This window comes from Rattus norvegicus, chromosome 3 (assembly GCF_036323735.1).
Source record: "Rattus norvegicus strain BN/NHsdMcwi chromosome 3, GRCr8, whole genome shotgun sequence".
Taxonomy (NCBI): Eukaryota; Metazoa; Chordata; class Mammalia; order Rodentia; family Muridae; genus Rattus; species Rattus norvegicus.
The window spans coordinates 89911356-89933693 of record NC_086021.1 but is presented as its reverse complement, the minus strand read 5'-3'; the positions used below and the strand labels follow the sequence as shown (position 1 = coordinate 89933693).

The following is a 22338-nucleotide window of genomic DNA, read 5'->3' as shown; positions in this document are numbered from 1 at the left end:
GTAGACGTTTAAGAACAGGGCACTGTCTTTCAGGATCATGATATTCGGAGATTCTGCACCCCGTGTCTTTACTGCCATTCCTCATCTGCTAGGACTCTGAGCTCCTCGTTTGCTACTTGGTTGTAGTGCTTACTTCTAAGTCTGTGCCTCTGAGCCAGCTCAGCGGGATTATAGTAGCTAATTGGAATTGCTTGGTCACTAGAGTAGCTCCTCATTCGTCCTAAATGTTATAAAATGCGTTGATTCAAAGTTTCAACAATGCGAAGACCTTCAGGTATTATTTTATCCATCTTTTCCAGTGACAAATTTGATGCAAAGATCATGTGACTTTTAGTGCTGTGTGGCTTTGGGAGCTACAATTATTGCCAAATCTCATACTTTATCATATTTATCATATCAGGTATATTTCAGGTTTACAGGCTTTTTTTTCCTGATCATACTCAGTGATTTCTTATATTTATGATACAATTAAGTTTAGAGGTAAATCTTTTTTTTTAAAAAATTGACGTTCATTTATTGTATGAAATTATTTCATAGTATCATGTTAAAATACTGCCACGTTTCCTTGGAGGTTATTTTGAGATAAATACTATAGAGCTTAGGTTATACACAGTGACATAATTACATCAACTATTTAAAAGTGTGTAAAATGATTCCACACTCCATACACAAACTAGATTTATAGTACATACAACTAAGGGATTCCTGGAAAGGACAGCATGAAGCCTCTTATGCAAAATTGATTGTGGAGTTGGATCACACATTAGTGCTCAAACTTGAGTCCGAAGTAATTCTGATGCTCAAAATTCTATGCACATTTAAGAAGAAAGATGTGACCGATAAATTGTTCCTGGTTGTTCTGTGAACTCTCATTCAACACACACCTACACCCACACCCCTAACTCCTTTGATTCTTTTACACTTAGATTGCCTTCAAAATCACAGGCAGCAAGTTCTAACAGAACTCAGTCTAGGTGAAAGCCAGCCAGCTTTTGCTGGTAACAATGTGTTCATACAGCAAAGGATCTCTGTCTGTTCAGGCTGCTTCTTGCTCTTGTCAGAGTTGAGAAGGGAGTTGCTGCTCTTTTCCTGGGGTAAGCTATTTGAGAAAGAAAGTAACCTAACACTAAGTGCAGGCGGGGCGGGGTGATGTAACAGGAAGCTGTGATGTTTCCCTTCTGCTGCTGATCGCTTACAATCTGACAACACTCCCCATCTACCCAGAACAAGCCCTCTCTTCGCAGCGGTGCACTTCTGCTTTAGGACCGGCGGGCTCTGTTGCCTGGACCTCACGCTGCCTGCAGCAAAGCTTTTTGACTCTTCCACACCTCTTCTCCGGGAACTCTTTTCTACTATCTCAGAAAATCAAATTCCCTCCTGAGACTATTCACACAGAATTTCCTTAGGAGCCGTGCGGGGTAAGTGTATTATTCAAAACAAACATATGTATTCTCAGCATTGTTCTTAAGCAGTTTGACAATGTTTCTAGTAAGAATTGACTGAGTGGCATTGGAATAAGGTTGAAACCGGTTCATTTATTCTACATAGGGATACTAGAGAGTCTTACTCCAGAATGTGTACAAAATCTATTACTAGTGCATAAGAGTATTTACAATGACACTTTAGAAAATAAATTTACCAACTAATAGCCATGTGAACAGGCTACAAGGCAAGTTTTTGGACAAATACCTTCATCAGGAAACAATGCTCTTTAAAGTTACTTCTACTATTAGCTCAAGTCCTGACAGCTGGAAAACATTTGCACCCCAGGAAGGGTCTTTAAATTTTCCACATAATCAGTATTCTAAGGAAGGGACGGAGTCTTCCTGTGTGACTGAACAGAAAGCAGGAGTAAGAAGAAAAGCCACCCACTTGGACTTCTGTTTGCTCTTCGGCTTCTTTTGACACTTACACCTCTAACTGGGGAACCAATGGAATTTTCATTGTTCTTTCTTGCTAGATTTGTGTAAATACCACCCTTTTGGCTTTTCTTTGTTGTTGTTTGTTTATTTTGCTTTTTGTTTCTGTTTTTGGAGAGTCCCCGAACTATTTCCACTGTATTAAGATTATGGGTGTCTTATAAATAAGGTAAGGGGAAAACAACAACAAAAACAACAAAACAAACAAACAAAAACCCAACCAGCAATCAACAACCAACCAACCGAAACCCCCACAACTGTCCAGAGTTAAGAAAGGGTAGTGATGTCTGCGTTACTTCATGGCTTTTAAACTCTTACACGCTTAGATGTGTGCTCAACTATCCTGCAAAAGTGCGGGGGAAGAGTGTGAAAGGAGTCTCTATAAATAAATAAACAGAGACACGCTAAGTAAGTGGATTAGCTCATTAAGCAGAGGAATTAAATTAGATTTTCTATGATGCTGCTGAGATGAGGCATCTGCAGTGCTCTTGCCACAGTCCAGACTGTCCTGAGATTTTAAAGAGCCAGTGCCTCCCTAACAAGTGGTCGTTATAGCGGCGTCACCAAGTGTTGGATTCAAATTGTGCTCATTAGCATAATTTATCAAATTCTGCATTTTTCCTACTTAAGTGAAATTGTAAGCTGCTGAGATGTCTTTCAGTGCTAGCATTGAGCTCAGTGTCCAGTAGTCTGGGATAAACGGTCTATGACAAACTCATCCCGGGTAACTCCTCAGTGGGCTTTGGCTCAGTTTCCACATGTTTCTCAATGTAATGGAAACATTAATTACACTTGTAATTTTTAAAAGCTTTGGAGCTGATTTATTTTTTTTTAAATTATACCACTGAGTTTCCTGATATGTAGAAACGGGCAAGGTGTTTTTAAGATATGACTTGTTAGAAATTGTCATTAGGTAACGGGAGAAAGAAGTGAAATGTCATATACAGGAACTGAAATTGGAAAGCATTATTCTAAGCCAGATTATTTTCTTAAATTAAGTATTATATTAATAAACAATGGTAAATTAGTACCTCCACAAACTATACTGATTTTTATTGAATTAATGTTCCGAAGCATATAATGGTCTCGTATAATTTATTTTAATATCCTCATCTATATTAATAGCATCATTTAAAACAATGCTCATTACCAAAAGTCACAGGAGAAAGATGCCAGGCAATGAATATTGACGGTCATTAGGCAAAGAAATTATCTGAGTTAATAACAAGGACATTAAAATAAGAATTTATGCCATTCTAGAGTAAATGTGGCCTTTAAAATGAGTAAACAATGTCTGAAAATCAAACCATGTTTTTATCCTCAACGTTAGTTTAACTTTACAGGCGATATTTCTTTGTAGCATCAAAAAAAAAAAACAATGGGTATGATCTTAGGCAAATTCTAAATATGTCAATTAAAAACACAGAATTCATAATAATTATGACCCACGTGATATGAAATAAGTTTTACCTAAAATGTTCTATTTGTAACTCGATATATTTAGATGGCTATTTGGAGCCAGTACAATAATAACATGTTATCAGTTTTATCTCTGCTTACATTTTGATAGTAACTATTCAGAATTGTTTTGAAATGTTGTAGATAAATTAATACAATTACCTTTCGAGTATCAAAAACCAATTCACGAAACAAAACGCATTTCATGCTTTATGCACAACTTTGATTGAATCTAGTCAAGTTAATTCTGCTTTTAGAGGTACAATGATGTCACCTTTTCAGAATCTAAAAATAGTCCAAGAACCCAATTCCTTGTCTTTGTTTGGGATCTAGAAAGACTTCTAAAGCCTTAACATAAATTGCGGCTCACAATGGTGTTAATGGAAGACAGGAGGTCAAGACCACAGTACGACTTGACTCTGACTTACTCTGAATTTGAGAACTCGACGTTGAGAATGAATTACTGGTACCCAACTGATGCGCGAGCAAACATTCCTCTGGGTGCAGATTTGAGTTCAGTCTGTGGATCAACTCTAAAACACATATTTTTTTTTCTTGAATGTAATCTTTTTTTTTTAAAACAAGGAAATATACTACAGTATTAAATTATTTAAAAATCTCATTTTATATGTAAGGGTATCCTGATGCAATTGTATAGAGACAAAACTTTGTGAAACTACAAATAAGGTCTGCGTCCTCACCAGGCTTGCCAGTCATTTCCGATGAAACATTCCCATTTGTTCACATGGAAATTCTCTTCCTGCCTAAAATCTCTCGTTAATGGCACTTGTACAAACTCCCAAGTACCTGAGTTTGCTCATGGTAACTTTTACGTACCTGGAGAAAGTAGAAGAAATACTTTAAATAACTCAATGCTTTTGCTAGTTTTAAATTTGTGTGTAATTTTGAATATATATCTGTTCATAGTTGGATGTTAACTGGAGCAATAGGTAGGATACAATTAATTATAAAATTTGGAAAATAAGTATGAGGTTATGCGTCAGGAACAATGAAAACCATGTGAATATGAGTCATAATAATAGCTTAATATTTTTCTGAGAAGACAGCATACATTTTGTATTCCATTACAATTCTTAGGAAAGCAGAAATTTATCAATAAATCCAGGCAATGATTTTTTCATGTGTGATTAGTATTATAATATTTGCCAGTAAATTGGTTTAAGTCAAATACTATCAATACTCTTTAAATTAATTCAATTTTAAGATGATAAGTCATTTTAGGGAAAAGAAAAGTTTTAATTTTTAAAGTTACCTGAGTTAGGATTTCCTAGTTTGCTAGAATTATTATCATGTGATAAGTTACACACGCACAGACACACACACACACACACACACACACACACACACACACACGCCCTCTTGTCAAATAAATATTATGACGTTATTATCACACACACACATACACATGTTCAGGAAGAAAACCCCACGTGTTTAGAGTTCACTCACAGACTGGACTCCAAAACTACACCCACAGAAATGTTTGTTTTCTTGTCAGCTGGGTACCAGTTACTCATCTTCAATTTAAATTCCAAAATTCAGAATAAGTTAGGAGTTAAATTTGTTTTTTCAGGATTAGATTTCTCTGTGTAGCCCTGGCTGTTCTGGAACTCATTCTGTAAACCAGGCTGGCCTCACACTCACAGAGATGCGTCTGCCTCAGCCTCCTGTGTGCTGGGATTGAAGGTTTGACCTACTCCCACCCAGTGACAAAGTATATTGGAACAGAACACCTTTCTTTCTTCCTTCCTTCCTTGCTTCCTTCCTTTCTCTCTCTCTCTCTCTCTCTCTCTCTCTCTCTTTCTTTCTTTCTTTCTTTTTCAGTTGGTTTCTTATGTAACATTGTATTATGTAACATGAACACATTAATATACTGCTTGAAAATATGGTCAAAATAGTGTATTGAGGTTTTTAAAAGTAAAGGGATTTAATTGAATCCATACATGGTTTTAATAAAATAATGTGATGTTTTTAGTTTTTTAGCCAACTAAAAGGACAAAACATTAAGCTCACACAAAACAACATAAGCTCAAGAAAAAATAATAAATTAACCAATTACTTAATAATCTTATGATATTGAAGTTATAACCATTTTATTACTGTCTTTGGATGAAACCTCTTTTTCAGAGAAATCCTGTTCCTTTTAACACTACAACATTAAAAAAACAAACAAACAAAAAACAAAACTAAAAGAAACTAACTTTGTAGAGCAGACTTTCTCAGCTTCCTGGAAGCTCTTTCGTGTGTTCTTGAACTGATAATGGTGACTTTGACAATGAAAACTAGTATAAATTAGTCTTGTATCCAAACACTAACTGGAGACCAACAGTTGTATAGTTGTTTTGTGTATATATACAACTCAATTTAGCCTAGTTTCTAAGTATAATTTGAAGAGAAAATTGAGACAGTAGTAAAAGTATCAGGGAGAAGTATATAACATTTTATTAGGAAATTACAATTAAAATTATGAAGAAATAAATTAATCAATACAAAACTGTGATTAATAGCTCTGCAGCTATTTTTATTATGAGAGGTCAAATATAGACTTGCTTGGCCTAATAAGAATAAGAGGTTTAGGATTTTATAAAACAGGCTGCCTATGTGTGTTCCTTCAAGAAATTAATGAAGTTTGTATCTTAAAAACCTTTGTGGAAACATCCAAATATGCTTTATTGAATAAGGGAAAACAACTTAATTCAATTGCTTTAGCTGTTTATAAATATTATGTACACACATGCAGCCTTCAGCGTCCACATGTGAATTTTAAGCTTACCACTTGCTAGTTTACCTCCATCTCTGTAAACGTTCAGTGATAACCACACTGTTTTATCATGCTTAGTGTAAAGTATGTGAGAAAATACATGGAATGTCTTTAGCAGAATATTTGGGAATAAGTAGATGCTCAAGAAATTTCATAAATCATCAGGTCTTTCTGGAATCCCACTGAAGCCATAACGTGGATCTGTACATAGACTTATTCTTTTTTTTTTTTTTTCTTTTCGGAGCTGGGGACCGAACCCAGGGCCTTGCACTTGCTAGGCAAGCGCTCTACCACTGAGCTAAATCCCCAACCCCCATAGACTGATTCTTAAAGCCAACACTCAACGAGAATACAGCCTACTCGTCTTATGGCACGTGAGCATGTGTAGTTTACAACTGTAGCACTCAAAGAGATTATCATTCTGTCCTCCTATAGCATGCAGCAGAGCAAAATTCTTAGCTACTATTTCCACATTAACTTAGGATATAGCAAGGCACGATAGATAGTTTGTATGTGCAATTCCAGCACTTGCAAAGTTGGGGCAGGAGGTTTACCCAGGTAAGAGGCCATCTTGGGGGGATTGCCCCGTGTTAGAAGCCGGATTGGGTTAACTAGTAGGCTCTTGGATAGGGTGGGTTGAGGACAAGATGCTGTCTAAAATGAAAGTAAATAAATAAATAAATAAATAAATAAATAAATAGCTGTCAAGAAAACTTGAGTTGTGAATACTGAAACATCCATAGAAGCTTAAAATAAAAAGGATATTGTGGATGACTCAGTAAACTCAATTTATGTAATTAAAAGTCTTTTTTTTTGGTTATTTAGGTTTTCAGACTGTCTTGCAGTAGATATTTCCAATTACTTTTTAATGGCAAACACATGTTTTCTTATGTATTAAGATCCCCTGAGAATCCCTGTACATCAAGATGGAAAAAGCACACTCTGGTTTTGAAAGATTTGAAGATAATTTGTTGTGAGAGTTTGAGTATTTGTGAATTTTGACTCCTCTTGAGAATGCAGTAAAAACAGAAGACAGTAAGCATGCAGATGAATGCCATCCACAGACATACGTTTTGTTTTGTTTTGTTTTGAATGGAATCGTAAGGAATTCCTAGACCCTCCTGTGTGGTGGAGCGTGGTTCCCCAGTCTCATCTGCAGAGGGGCGGGGTTTTCCCATTTGCTTTGTCATCCAAATTAAAATCTGCTGTCATGGCGGCACACTTTGAGGTCGACATCATCCTTTTTCTTCTTCACATCATGGTTTAATCCCACAGGGAACACTTCTGTTACAACACGTTTGACCGTACAGTTATTTCTTTTAAGACACCGGGACTAAGCTGCCTGGCGTGGACAGTGGAACTAAGTCAAAGGAACCGCTCGCTGCTAAAGTATAGAAGGCCAAAGCTACTGAGAATACCCTAACACAGGCACATGCAACGAGAGGCCTGTGCAACCCGGTAGACTCCTGATTTTAGAGGGGTTACCTTCTCATGTTTCATCTACAGCCTGGAGCTGTCATACAGAAAATATCTGACATGTCGAACTTGGATGTCAGACAGCACCCCACTTAAGCAACTGGCCACTGGTCTTGTGACAAAGTGAGGAAGACTATTGACCGCAGAATAGACTGAGTTCACACCTCTACCCGAGAGTTTTGGCTGTTGCCCAGAACAGAGGGCCTGTTCCAGGTGTCTTTAAAACCAACATGGAGCTTTCCACATGATAAGGCCTTCTTTTTTTTTTTTTTTTTTTTTTTTGTTCTTTTTTTCGGCGTTGGGGACCGAACCCAAGGCCTTGCGCTTGCTAGGCAAGCGCTCTACCACTGAGCTAAATCCCCAACCCGATAAGGCCTTCTTAAGTTGAGAACCATGTTGACAACTCTTTTATTTGTATTGAATTTTGTTCTTTAATAGTAATAGGTACTGACTATGATTAAACACCATATCACTACACTATAATCATTTGAAGACTTAAAACATGGAATATTGCATAGTAAAATCATATGGAAAGTTTATAACCAAGGAAAAAAATATGAGAAATTGTATTAACTAAAAATGGGACACATGTTAAGATAATTTGAACGCTCCAATACTGTTGAAATCTTACTGTTTGAACGGCTCTCATTTGAAATCCTTCCTCTTCAAATTACTGGCATCAGTTTTCAAAGTTTTATTCCTAAGAAAATTATTCTCTTTAACTACATTTATTTGTTTTAAAAATAAAGTCAGTATGTCCATATTTAATAATTCATGTTCCATCTAACCTAGTTCTAGGACTATATGCATTAGTTCAAATTGCATATAATATAATTAACAGGTTTTATATTAGAGTTTGGTAATTTTTAAAAAGAATACCCATTAAATATATAGTTTCCAAACTGATGCTAAAAGTCAAGCATATTCATCAAGTTCTGAACTTTAATATTTTAAAGATCATGTTCTCCAGTCCTTTCATAGTATGTGTAACTTGTGAAGTTGCAGACTTGAATACATTTTTAAAACCTACTTTAAGCCACCCGGATATGAGCTGTTCTCCTGAGAGCTGTGCCTCTTTCTAAGCTGGCCCTCCGTGAGGACTAAGCCATGTTCACCTCAAGCGCCAAGATTGTGAAGCCCAATGGCGAGGAGCCGGACACGTTCGAGTCTGGCATCTCTCAGGCTCTGCTCGAGCTGGAGAAGAACTCAAATCTCAAGGCGCAGCTGTGAGAACTCAACGTCACCGCGGCGAAGGAAATCGAAGTTGGTGGTGGTCGGAAAGCTATCATGATTTTTGTACCCGTTCCTCACCTGAAATCTTTCCAGAAAATCCAAGTCCGGCTAGTTTGTGAATTGAAGAAAATTTCAGTGGGAAGGAAGCACGTACTCATTGCTCAGAGGAGGAGGCTGCCCAAGCCAACCCGGAAAAGCCTTAGGAAAAATAAGCCAAAGCACCCCAGAAGCCGCACCCTGACAGCAGTGCACGACGCTATCCCTGAGGACTTGGTCTTCCCAAGTGACACTGTGGGTCAGAGGATCCGTGTGAAACTGGATGGCAGCCGGCTCATAAAAGTTCACTTAGACAAAGCACAGCAGAACTACGACGTGGAGCACAAGGTCGAAACGTCCTGGTGTGTACAAGAGGTTCACAGGCAAGGGTATTCATTTTGAATTCCCCGAGTTTCAGTTGTAAAGAAAATGATTGAATAAAGTGTCATTCATAGTAAAACAAAACAACAAAATAAAAACAAATGACAACCAAAAAAAAAATAACAACAAAAACCCTACTTTAGGACTCTTCCTAATTCAGAGCTAGCCAGCAGTGCCCAAAGCTGTGAGTCTTCAGAAGGCTTTATTAGGTCTAGAGATCGTTTAGGCTTTGAAGAAAAGCAGCTATGTCTGTACGCTCAGCAAACACATTAGTTACGAAAACTAACCCCACTGCTCCTTATCCAGGACAGGATTCTTAGCTACAGACCTTAGAGCTCCTTCTTCCCTTTGTGGAGCTCCTCAGCTCTAGAAAATGGACCTCATGCTAGTACCTTAATACAGATCAACAACTTGTTAAAGGGTATGCGAGCTCACTGTCTGTAGGTTTTTTTTTAATGAACATAAGTGTTCTCCTTCCAGATATCAACATGCCACAGTCTCTGATCTCCCTGTAGTATGACGGACGGTAACCATTTTGTGTGAGCTCTGCTCAAGTCACCACTAAAAACCAACCAAATGCTTACCCCACCACTGTCCTCTCGCGCTTGTCAGCTATGTAGTGCAGACTGGACTTTTCCTATCGTATTGAGCACCTTGCAGTGAATAGTTTGTTGTAATTTATGTAATTGCGCCTACATTTTTCAATGTTGTTTCCTTTAACATGTTCCTTCCTCATGTACATTTCACCAATGTTCTAAAAATTCTTCTAGAAATGCCTGTATGTCGCAGCTCCTTAAAGTCGCTCCATGAAGGATTAGATGAGTGGATTTTCTGGGTTGCTCTCCACAACACAGAATGCCGTGCATTGACTTCCCAGTTTTAGATGCCGCCGCTTCAATTCTGGATGTGTTTGAATCTCTGCACATACCCAAAGAGAAAATGTCCGGAAACCAGTGACTAGCTTTATTATTCTTAGGTTAATCTAATATTTATCCCTACACTGTCTTTGTGAGGGGAAATAAACTGCTAGAATGCTTTCTGGGATGAGTTTGGTGGTCAGGTTTCCCTTGAATTCCAAGGAATCAACCTTCCAACTGGTTAAATGAGAATGGAGCCCAGTATTTTGACACAGAGTGTCGAAGCCTTTCCACAAGAGGCCAAACAATGGCCGAACTGGCAGAATTATTGTTGAAACTGGCAAACTTGCCAGCTGTTGGCTCCCGACAAAGCCTTACTCCATTACTTACTGCCTTTCTGGACAATGGAGCTAGGTCATGTACAAAAGCAAAGGCTTGAGTACTGGAGATGAAAGGAAGTAAATCAAGCATTTGAAAAATCACATGTGCGAGATGCAAATTTAGTTTAACAGCAAGAAGTCTGTAGGCATTGCGTTATGTGCCGTTACTTGTGAACTGTCAAGTTTTAAAACACTGATCAACAAGTATTAAATAAAAACTCTGTAAAGAACGCTCATTCTCAATGTCTTTCACGTGTTTCGTAGGTTTATTAAAGTTAAAGGTAAAGCACTATTTTATAAACTCAGAATATACATTTACATGTACAGAAACAGACTCTGATATGGGAGTGAGTGCACACGCATGCACGCGCGCGCGCGCGCACACACACACACACACACGAACTAAATAAAGTCTTAATTTATCACAATACTCCATGTTTGACTTTCACCAAATGTATTTTTTGAGTTGATATAATTCACAAGACATAAAAATACAACCAATCTTTTGTAATTTAGATTTCTGATTTGCTTGAGAGTCATAGAACTAACCTTTCATTCATAAAGAAATAGCATAATAGCATTTACTCTGAACCCAGATATTTGTATAATTTATAAATTGTATAAATTATGGAGGAAAAAGAATGATATCAATTATAGTTGAATGTAGACAATGTATATTCAGAGCATAATGAGTGAAAACATACACTGTCGTTCATATCTTACCTTTATTATCTAGTAGCGATAGTGGTCAGGTTTTTAAACCATAAGCAATTAACTGCACTGGACTTGTTACGCTCCACACAGATGCTAAAAATAAAAATAAAAATGACTTCTTGTTGCCATTCTTTTCCATTACTTAATTCTTAAACCTTCTGAATGCATTTCACATGGCCATTATCAAGTGCTGTATTTATGATTAAATTATCATAAAGTGTAGAGAAAATATTTTCCTCATTCTAGGTAGCACGTACCATCTTAAAAAGACAGAATAGCAATAATTTCTAACAAGTGGATTATGTTAAACTGCGCAAAAGGTACTTAAAGATAAATTAACCACAGGAAAATAAATAGTTTAGTGAAAATTCAAGCCACTTTTTAGCACAAAAATGATGAATTTCTCCATTTGGAGAGCCACTTCAGTTTCTCAAGCCAGCACTCTTGTGCAGACACTGTGCTGAAACAATTCTTTTATCTCGATTCAGCAGAGGCAACACATACTTATGAAAGTCTCTAATAGAATATTACTTATAGGTCGAATATGGTCTACTAAGATATTTAACACTGAATGATATCTGTGAAATTTGCTGTGCATTTTAATAGTTCAATAGTTACTGCGATTTGCAATTCATTGCATAGAGAAAATTTGGTGCAGCATACGGTGGAAGGTCAATCCTGTGGTGTAGCAGGTTTTGCCTCTTCTTTATGCTGGACTCCCTGAAACATGTCCCCTGCAGGAAGTTGGCAGTAGCATTAGTACTAAGTAACTGCCTATGAAGAGAAATAGTATCTGAATCAAGTTTGTAATTCATGATGTCACCTACAAACAACTGTCATTTATAATTTTTGATTAGAAGCATTTCAAGTAACTAGTCACTTCAGATAGTTATAGACAAGCTTTAATATATGTCATAGTTTGGTTGAATATTTTAAAACCCATAAACATTTAATAGAACCTAAAGTGCTTCACTTTTGAGGAAATCCGGAATACTACATTTGCTACAAGTGGCAGAGTGAAAGACAAGCTTGGAGACTGTGTAGAAGTTGATGAATTAAGGAGGGAAGTGTGAAAGTCACTTCTATTTTCTCAGATGAAGGGATGGAGGGATGGATGAGAGCCGCACCCAGGTTGTGAGAATATATGGCTTCTGCTGCGCCCTGAGTGTTTCTCTCTCTGTTCTAGCTACCCCTAGGCCTAGGCCTGGAAGCTTCTAACCTCCATAAATCTAATCTTCCAAGCTAACCAGTTCAAACTGGCTTCTCTTGGCTTCACTGAATTGCTTTGCTTGGCTTCAAATTAATTCTAGCAATTTGTTCTAAATTTTCTGGTTCCTTTTCATTCTGTGGCTCATTTCTTTCTTTCTTTTTTTTTTATTGGATATTTTTTATTTATATTTCAAATGTTATTTCCTTTTCTAGTTTCCCGGACATAAGCCCCCGATCCAAACCCCCTCCCTTTCTTCTATAAGGGTGTTCCCCTCCTCAACCACCCCCGTTTCCGTCCCCCAACATTCCCCGACACTGGGGGGGGGGATGTCCAGCCTTGGCAGGACCAAGGGCTTCTCTTTCCATTGGTGCCCAATGAGGCCATCCTCTGCTACATATGCAGCTGGAGCCATGGGTCAGTTCATGTATAGTGTTTCGGTAGTGGTTTTGTCCTTGGGACCTCTGGTTGGTTGACGTTGTTCTTATGGGGTTGCAAGTCCCTTCGGCTCTTTCAAACCTTTCTCTAATTTCCTCCAACAGGGATCCCATTCTCAGTTCAGTGCTTTGCTGCTAGCATTCGCCTCTCTATTTGACATGCTCTAGCTATGCCTCTCAGGGGACAGCTGTATCAGGCTCCTGTCAGCATGCACTTCTTAGCTTCATCAATCTTGTCTAGTTTTGATGGCTGTATATATATGGGCTGTGTACCCATGTGGAGCAGGCTCTGAATGGCCATTCCTTCGGTCTCTGCTCCACACTTTGCCTCCATATCCCTTCCTATGAATATTTTTGTTCCCCTTTTAAGAAGGAGTGAAGCATCCACACTTGGGTCATCCTTCTTGATCTTCATGTGGTCTGTGGATTGTATCTTGGATAATTTGAGCTTTTGGGCTAATATCCACTTGTCAGTGAGTGCATACCATGTGTGTTTTTCTGTGATTGGGTTACCTCACTCAGGGTGATATTTTCCAGTTCCAACCATTTGCCTATGAATCTCATAAAGTCATTGTTTTTGATATCTGAGTAATATTCCATTGTATAGATGTACCACATTTTCTGTATCCATTCATCTGTTGAAGGGCATCTGGGTTCTTTCCAGTTTCTGGCTATTATAAATAAGGCTGCTATGAACATAGTGGACTATGTGTCTTTGTTATATGTTGGAGCATCTTTTGTGTACATGCCCAAGAGAGGTATAGCTAGGTCCTCAGGTAGTGCAATATTCCATTTTCTGAGGAACCTCCAGACTGATTTCCAGAGTGGCTGTACCAGTCTGCAATCCTACCAACAGTGGAGGAGTGTTCCTCTTTCTCCACATCCTCTCCAGCATCTGCTGTCGCCTGAATTTTTGATCTTGTCATTCTGATTGGTGTGAGGTGGAATCTCAGGGTTGTTTTGATTTGCATTTCCCTGATGACTAAGGACATTGAACGTTTCTTTAGGTACTTCTCAGGCATTCAATATTCCTCAACTGAGAATTCTTTGTTTAACTCTGTACCCCATTTTTTCTTGGTTCTTTTTTTTCGGAGCTGGGGACCGAACCCAGGGCCTTGCGCTTCCTAGGTAAGCGCTCTACCACTGAGCTAAATCCCCAGCCCCTGTACCCCATTTTTAATAGGGTTATTTGTCTCTCTGGAGTCTAACTTCCTTAGTTCTTTGTATATTTTGAATATTAGCCCTTTATCAGATGTAGGATTGGTAAAGATCTTTTCCCAATCTGTTGGTTGTCCTTTTGTCCTAGTTACAGTGTCTTTGCCTTACAGAAGCTTTGCAGTTTTATGAGGTACCATTTGTCGATTCTTGATCTTAGAAAATTTGGTGTTTTGTTCAGGAAAATTTCCCCAGTGTCCATGTGTTTGAGGCTTTTCCCCACTTTTTCTTCTATTAGTTTGAATATATCTGGTTTGATGTGGAGGTCCTTGATCCACTTGGACTTAAGCTTTGTATAGGGCGATAAGAATGGGTTGATTTGCATTCTTCTACATGCTGACCTCCAGTTGAACCAGCACCATTTGTTGAAAATGCTATCTGTTTTTCCATTGGATGGTTTTAGCTCCTTTGTCACAGATCAAGTGACCATAAGTGTGTGGGTTCATTTCTGGGTCTTCAATTCTATTCCACTGATCTATCTGTCTGTCTCTGTACTATTGCACTATTGCTCTGTATTACAGTTTGAGGTCAGGAATGATACTTCTCCCAGAAGTTCTTTTGTTGTTGAGGATAGTTTTCTGCTATCTTGGGTTTTTTGTTATTCCAAATGAATTTTCGAATTGTTCTTTCTAACTCTATGAAGAATTGAGTTGGAATTTTGATGGGGCTTGCATTGAATCTGTAGATTGCTTTTGGCAAAATGGCCATTTTTACTATATTTATCCTGTCTCTGGTTCATTTTGTCTTCACCTATGACCAGCCTCTGTAAACGTAAAAGTGCCCCTCCCCCAACCCTTCATGCTGTTCTATTAAGTTGTCTCTCTTTACTTTGATATTCTTTTAAGTACTCCAACTTTCTGTGCTGAATGTTGGGTATATACTATCTCTGACTCATTCTGTTAAACCTTTCTCTGATTCATCACTTTGTCTACTCCTCAATTAGGTATTACTTTCAAACATGACTGCTTTCTTCTACAGTAATCTTCATTGTTTGGGATTAAAGGTACACACTAAAGACATGTCTGTATTCCAGCCAGTGTAATTAAAGCTGTATAATATAATTCTAGTTGTAACACACAGACCTAGAAGGCTTTGGATGTGACCCCTTGCCAGAGCAGCCTTGTTGCTGAATTAAAATTCTTCAACTGGGAAGCACTAAACAAAACATTTCACCTAAATTAACAGTAATTCTTAAAGACTAAGTGAAATCTGATATAAAATCAAGTCAAGAATAAAATTTGAAAGTAAGAGGAACTATAAAAGACAGGAAAAAATTAAATGGACTCAGCAGATTGAATTTTACATTTAAATGCATATGTATTGTGTGTGTGTGTGTTTGTGTGTTTATAACAATATTAACCAAAGAATAAGAGGCCATGAATTTGAGAATGAGTGGAGGGAAATGTGATAGGAGATGGAGGGAGAAAAGTGAGGGGGAATGATGTAAATTCAGTATTCATATGAAATTCTCAACAACTAAATGAATTGATTTAAAAAAGAAAGGAGGATTGAATTAAATGAGCAAAATTATGGGATAAATAAGAGGCTAAAGCAGAAGATAAACTGGTTCAACAAAACATATTTTACTTGCCTGAATAATTATGAAATAAAAATCTCATCTCAAAGCATATCATTTTAGATAGGGAGATATGAGATGCAGGTCCACGATGATGAACACTATCAAGAGTACTCTTTTAAGTTAATAAGCAAGCATTATTTCTTGGTGTAAAATTGTGCTGGAAAAAACCCTTTGTTTTATGTTTTTGTGTACTTGGGGTTAAGTGTTACTTCCCTGGATAAGTGCCAAGAAGTGTATAAGGTTGTGAGAAGCAAATAGATTTACTGTCTTTTTGTTCAAGAGATTGAGCTCAACCTGTCAGGACAGCTGTTCTTGCAAGTGGTGGTGTCATAGAGTCTAAACGGCTGACACTGTCTAGTGTCTCAAGATAGTTTCTGAATAGACATCTTAGAAACCAAACATCTTAGTCATCACACTGGAAGAGTCAGGGCTTTTTGGTACAAGTCAAGTCCTTTTCGCTAAGCCTATCAGACACTATGAGGTGCTTCAACATAGCCAGAAGTAATGCTTAAGTTTCCTACTGTGCTTGGAAATTGTTCTGTTTACCGGCACCCTGCGGACTGTGAGAATACATCATCATGAGGACATATTAGGTTCAAACTCACAATAACAGCTCACGAGGGCAAACAAGTCACATATTTAAATTAAGTGGTCAACTTTTAAAAAAAACTCTAAGCATTCATACTGAGATGCCAGAAATATTTCCAAAGATATATACAAGCCTTTCTTTTTTAAGCCTTGACTCAGAATAAGTAGCATTGTTATTCAGGGGCACATTTTCCTTCTATGAATCACTACAATTTAGAGGTATCAAAAACTTGCTATTAATTTAAATTATAACTTTTCTGTTGTTACTGGACTCAGAGGTAAAAACTCATACATACATACACAGGTGCATGCACAGAGGTAGGCATATGATGGGACAACATGTGACTTTTACAAGCCATGATGTTGTAAACAGTCCCCTACACATCTCCTCATAAACTGCATGGAGTCCTTTTGTTTCTTTTAGAGAAAAGATTTATAAGACGTATTCTTAAGCAATCCATAATGGTGACCCAAGTTACATTCCCAGCAACAGTCAATGAGGTAGTTATTGCACCATGCCCTTTCCAAAACCGTGTACTGTCTAACATTCCTACTTTTGCCACTCTGGAGGGTGTGACACAATATCTCATTGTGGTTTTGATTTGCATCTCTCTGGTCATGAATCATGGTAAATTTGCTTGTTAAAATAATAAAAATTTTCCTCTTAAACATTTGTTTCAAATTAGGTAATAATTAGTTGATTTAGAGGAACTGTGACTAATCCCCTAATCATCTATCATGATTTGTCTGTCTGTCTGTCTATGTAGCTATGTATTTAGGTATCTATGTATCTATGTATGTATCTATATATCTATGTATGTATCTATGTATGTATCTATGTATATGTCTATCTATATATCTATGTATCTATGCATCTACTTATCTATCTGTCTATCTATTATCTGTCTATGTATCATTTATCAATCATTTATACAGATGGTATATCATCTGTTCTCTCTATATATTTGAATTTTATTGAATATTGAGAATAAGTTATGGAGCTTACAAATCACCTGAATAGGATGTATCTTTTCCTCCACCGTTGTGATATTAACTTCTTATTCATTAAAATATGGAAGGCACTGGAGTTTGTATTTTTCATGTAAGTCATAATTTGGCACCTACATAGTTGTCTTTTTAACCATCAGCTGAATTTATCTCATTTATTTCTTCAAGGCTTTGATTTTCCTCTTAATAGAACTAGGTGTAGGTTTATTTCTCTGTAGTTAATGTCTTCATATTAATATCAAAACACTGACTTAAATAATGGAAACATTTCATAATGAAAGCTTATTTGCTATGTGTACATGCTGCATTTCTTTTCTATGTCCTCGAGATTTAGTTCACTTTAGCTCCATTGACCAGTCAGTTTAGACATTGTGCTACTTACTGAACAAATTTGTTTATTTTTATCTGTCTATTTTATATTTTCATGAGCTTTGTGTGGTAAGACTGTTTATACTTCATATTGGATATTAACTTACTTTTACTATACTATTCGATACTGTATGTATTAATAGCTATCGTATAAAATGAAAGGAGGTTTGAGAGCGCTGGCTGTTCTTCCAGAGGACCCAGGTTCAATTCCCAGGACTCACATGATAACTCACCAGCTCTTTACTCCAGCTCTTGAGCCTCCAAGGGCACGGACACACATGATGCACATACATACTGACAAAATGCCCACTCATTTTAATAAACAAATATTAAAATGAAAGTATGTACATGGCAACACATACACCATAATTTTGTTCATATGTGAAAGATATTTATCAACCAAAATTAACTCCATATTTAATTTTATGATAACCAGGGTAATTGGTTTCGTGACCTAATTACCCAAGGGTTTAAAATACTCTCCCATGGTTGCTTTGACTGGGATAAAAAAAGTGAACATTTTAGAATTATACTGAGAAAAAAACCCACTAATGTTCCTCATCTGTTTCTATTTCCAGTGGCCTTTTCTAACAAGTTGGGAAAATATTCAAAATAAACTTCAACTTTGAACCTGCTGAATTCCTTATGGGTGCCAATAAAGCCTGATGCTGAAGAGTTTTTATTTTTTTCAAAAGCATTTTTAGAAAAATCCCAATTCTAGATTTAGACAGCAGTGATTTATATCTAAATAAATCTCCTTAATATAACCAGATCTTGATCCTAATAATAGCAAAGTTAGATTACAATTATATATAGAAATTATGGAAGCATAATATGTTCTTCTTAACTATTGAGGAGTATTACAAGAATAAGATTTTGCTAACAAAATTTTTGTTTTTCAAAAGTAGTCTTTTTTTTAAAGATTTATTTATTTGTTTTAAGTAAATGAGTACACTGTAGCTGTCTTCAGACACACACCAGAAGAGGGCACCAGATCCCATTACAGATGGTTGTGAGCCATCATGTGGTTGCTGGGATTTGAACTCAGGACCTCTGAAAGAGCAGTCAATGCTCTTAACCACTGAGCCACCTCTCCAGCTCAAAAGTAGTCTTCTTAATATGTTTGAATGTTCACCTAAGTTTTTGCCTTGACTTTATAGATATCCTTGACAATAAATTAGATGATCATTGAAGCATAACAGTAGATTCATGGATCACGAGGGCGAGTTCAACAAAATTTCTCAGCTCACAATGGGAGGTAGACACATCACAGAACACAAATTTGACATCTTAAAGTTCATAACTTTTAATGCAGTATGAATGTAAATCAATGAAAAATATATAATGATTTCACCTTACTTTCAATGTTTACTTGATGTGGAAAGGTATATCCAAGCCAACATATGCATTCAGTTTATTTAGCAGTAGTAGAGTCAAGTTTGTTTCTGACCATACGTGTCTCTGGGTTCCTCTTAGATCAGGTCTATGACTACCCTTGCTTTCAATCCTCCAAATCTGATGATGCTGACCTTCTACCCATACCTCGAACCAGCCAAGTCATTCCTATCGGGGAAACATTATCAAGTCATCCATCTAGGATCGCTGTCTCCCCAGGGCAGTCACTGTAGCCGCCCTCCCTCACCGACTCTGTTTACACCACCTCCTTGGAGACTGCAAGATAGTCACAGTCTTCTTATGCTTCATTCATTTGCTTTCTTTTTCTTTGCTGCACTTGTTACTGCTGGACCTTTATCTATCTAACTGTTGATAGGCTTTTTCTTCAATAGCTCTAGCAGGCATGGAGCATGGTATCCTTAACTTATAGAGCAAAGCTACACTTACGCAGACCCCTTACACTTACCTCTTTCTAGTGCTAAGCTCTCAAGCAATAGGAAACACCTGGCTCCTTGTTTTGTCCCTCAGTGACCCTGTTAGAAGGACATGTTACCGTGCTACAAAACAAAAACAGTTTTTTTCTTCCTTATTTATAGGCTAATTTAATGGTAGCCTAAGTGTGACAAATGAATCGCCTCTGAGCTTCCCTTCCAAACCCACCATTTAAAACGAGAATTTAGCAGAGAACCACACTGGTATATGCTTTTAAGTTAAGTTCTGTAAAATTCCACTTTCCACTTACAATGTTGCCAAATTCACAGGAATCTTCTTTTGTTATCCAGGGCCCTATGATGATACACCAACATCTTGTGCTACCAACTGTCAAAACTTTGGATGGTCTAACACTCAGGTATTGCATATATTTCAACAAGATATACAAAGTAACATCTTGGATTGGCAATAAGGTCAAGGGTATTAAGAATGCGTTAAGTCTAGGGACAAAAATTCCATAGAAGATTGCATAGTTTACTTTTGAATAAAAAACTTGAGTGGCTACCCAATAAACTACAGGTAAAGGTGGAATTGTGCACACCTATCAACTCAAAACTATTTTCTTAGGACATTGCAAAGTAGATTTAACCTTATAATTGTGTTTCTTGGGCTAGATGGTTAGGAATATTAAGTTAATTTTGAATGTGTCATATTTTTATTGTACTGATTTAATGATATAATTTAAATTTAGTCATTTAATATATGTATATCACACTGATCTAGAGATGATTTTTCAATATAGCTAGGTTATTAATTTGAACTAAATGTCTCCTTTAGATTCTATAGGATTCTTTGTTTTCTTAACCACACAATCACTGTTACATTATGTCTATGAATGGGGTGAGATAAAAGTTCCTTAGAATGCACTGGATACCTTAAGTATACCTTGTATTATCTTAAGTTCAAAGCTTTGTGAGACGGTTCCTTTTTTTTTTTCTGTGTTTGAGCTGTGCATTTCTTAAAAAAGAATTCACAACCTACATTGCTAGACCCCAAAATAGACCATGTGTAATTGTTCTTTGTCCCGCTCCCTGTCTTTGGGAACTCATGAGTGCTCTGTCCCTTGATGTGTCAGCTTCCTCCGCACCCTGCATTTCAGATGACTCAGTGTTCCTCACAGCAAGGTCTGAATGCTGCAAATGCCAACATGTAGGTGACAGCTGCCTGTCCTCCTGATATTCTCCATGTGATGTGATGCCAAATCACTTCTTAGAAGTCTCCAGTTTTGCTTCATAGCGATGTGTAGGGAAGAAGCTATAACAGAAGATTTTGTTTTAATAGAAAATAACTGGTTTTGGCTTCCCAATGTGTGTATCATAATTTGATATCAGGGAAGAGTACATATTATTTTAGAATATCATTCCAATGTGAAAACTGTGGCATGTGTTTAGAAGTTTGGAAGAAATGAAGTGAAAGGCCCAGATTTAAACTGCTGTCTCTTCAGTTGCTTCATCCCATATAAACGAGACTGTACGTGTATGTGTGTGTGTGTGTGTGTGTGTGTGAGAGAGAGAGAGAGAGAGAGAGAGAGAGAGATGCTAAATGTGCCTTTGTAATTTTTTTATTTTAACAATTAAGTTTAAAATGCAAATAAGCTTAAATTCCAACAATAAATAGATTCAAAAAGTCGTCTACATGGCGATGAAACATGTAACTAAAAGCAGGAGTTGACTTCCATTCATCTTTTTGAACCAATAATGGTTTCATTTTAGTCTAACAAAATAGCCCAGAGCTGAGTCCAAGGAGACATGATGCCTGCTTTTAGCTCAGTGCCACTGTTAAGGAACATATTACAATTCACTACTCCCTTGGCTCCTGTGTTCTAAGTCTGTAAAGGAAGCAGATGATACTGCATGATTTTCAAGTCCACCTCAGTTCTGAGAATCTGGAGTATCTGGTTAATATGATTTGACCTAAAGATGAGCTGAAAAACCCCTCAGCGTATGCATGCCTTTCTAACTAAGAACAATGCGGTCACACTTTTCGTCTCAAGTATTTGGGATGGTTGATCCACACAATCACTTGGCACACTCTACAAGTTGACTAATAAGAGGTAGGAGGGATGGATTACATTGTGCTTTGAGGGGGATCGAATCATAGCTATCACTGATGCTTAATAATCTTGCTCAGAGCTCTTTCTGACACAAAATGGTAAAAATACTGATGTTCTCATACATTTCTAAATATTTTCTACAATACCTCACATTTAAACCTTCATCTCATTTGAATTGAATCTAAGATATTTTCTCACAAATTTAAGATTCATGTTTTATGCGCTTTGTTAAGTTTATCCTGATCATATTGACTAAAAATTCAGTTCAATAATTATTTTATTTATATTAATTAATTAATTATTATTCTTTAATCATTTTTATAGTCCAGACTTTATCCCCCTCCCAGCCCACCCTCTGACTGTTCCACATTCCACACCTCCCTGCCAAGAGGATGTCCCCACCACACCCCCACCACACCAGACCTCCCCACTCCCTGTCACACATGATTATTGACAGATATTGAAGAAAAACTTCTTTTCTTTTTTTTTTTTGACTTTTTTTTTTTTATTAACTTGAGTATTTCTTATATACATTTCGAGTGTTATTCCCTTTCCCGGTATCCGGGCAAACATCCCCCTCCCCCCTCCCCTTCCTTTTGGGTGTTCCCCTCCCGACCCTCCCCCCATTGCCGCCCTCCCCCCACCAGTCTAGTTCACTAGGGGTTCAGTCTTAGCAGGACCCAGGGCTTCTCCTTCCACTGGTGATCTTACTAGGATATTCATTGCTACCTATGGGGTCAGAGTCCAGGGTCAGTCCATGTA

The 22338-nt window shown here is 37.3% G+C and overlaps 1 protein-coding gene across 2 annotated transcripts in view; it reads left to right on the top strand.

The window, feature by feature from the left end:
• Nucleotides 1-1077: 1077 nt before the first annotated feature.
• Calcrl (calcitonin receptor like receptor) overlaps nt 1078-22338 on the top strand; it is a 97546-nt gene continuing 76285 nt past the window's right edge. Inside the window, exons 1-2 of one of the 2 annotated variants that reach the window (NM_012717.3) lie at nt 1078-1418; nt 19814-19881. The gene's annotated coding sequence lies outside the window, so the exon portion shown is untranslated. The remainder of the gene's footprint in view (nt 1419-19813; nt 19882-22338) is intronic. The other variant, XM_006234439.5, reaches the window with a different exon arrangement.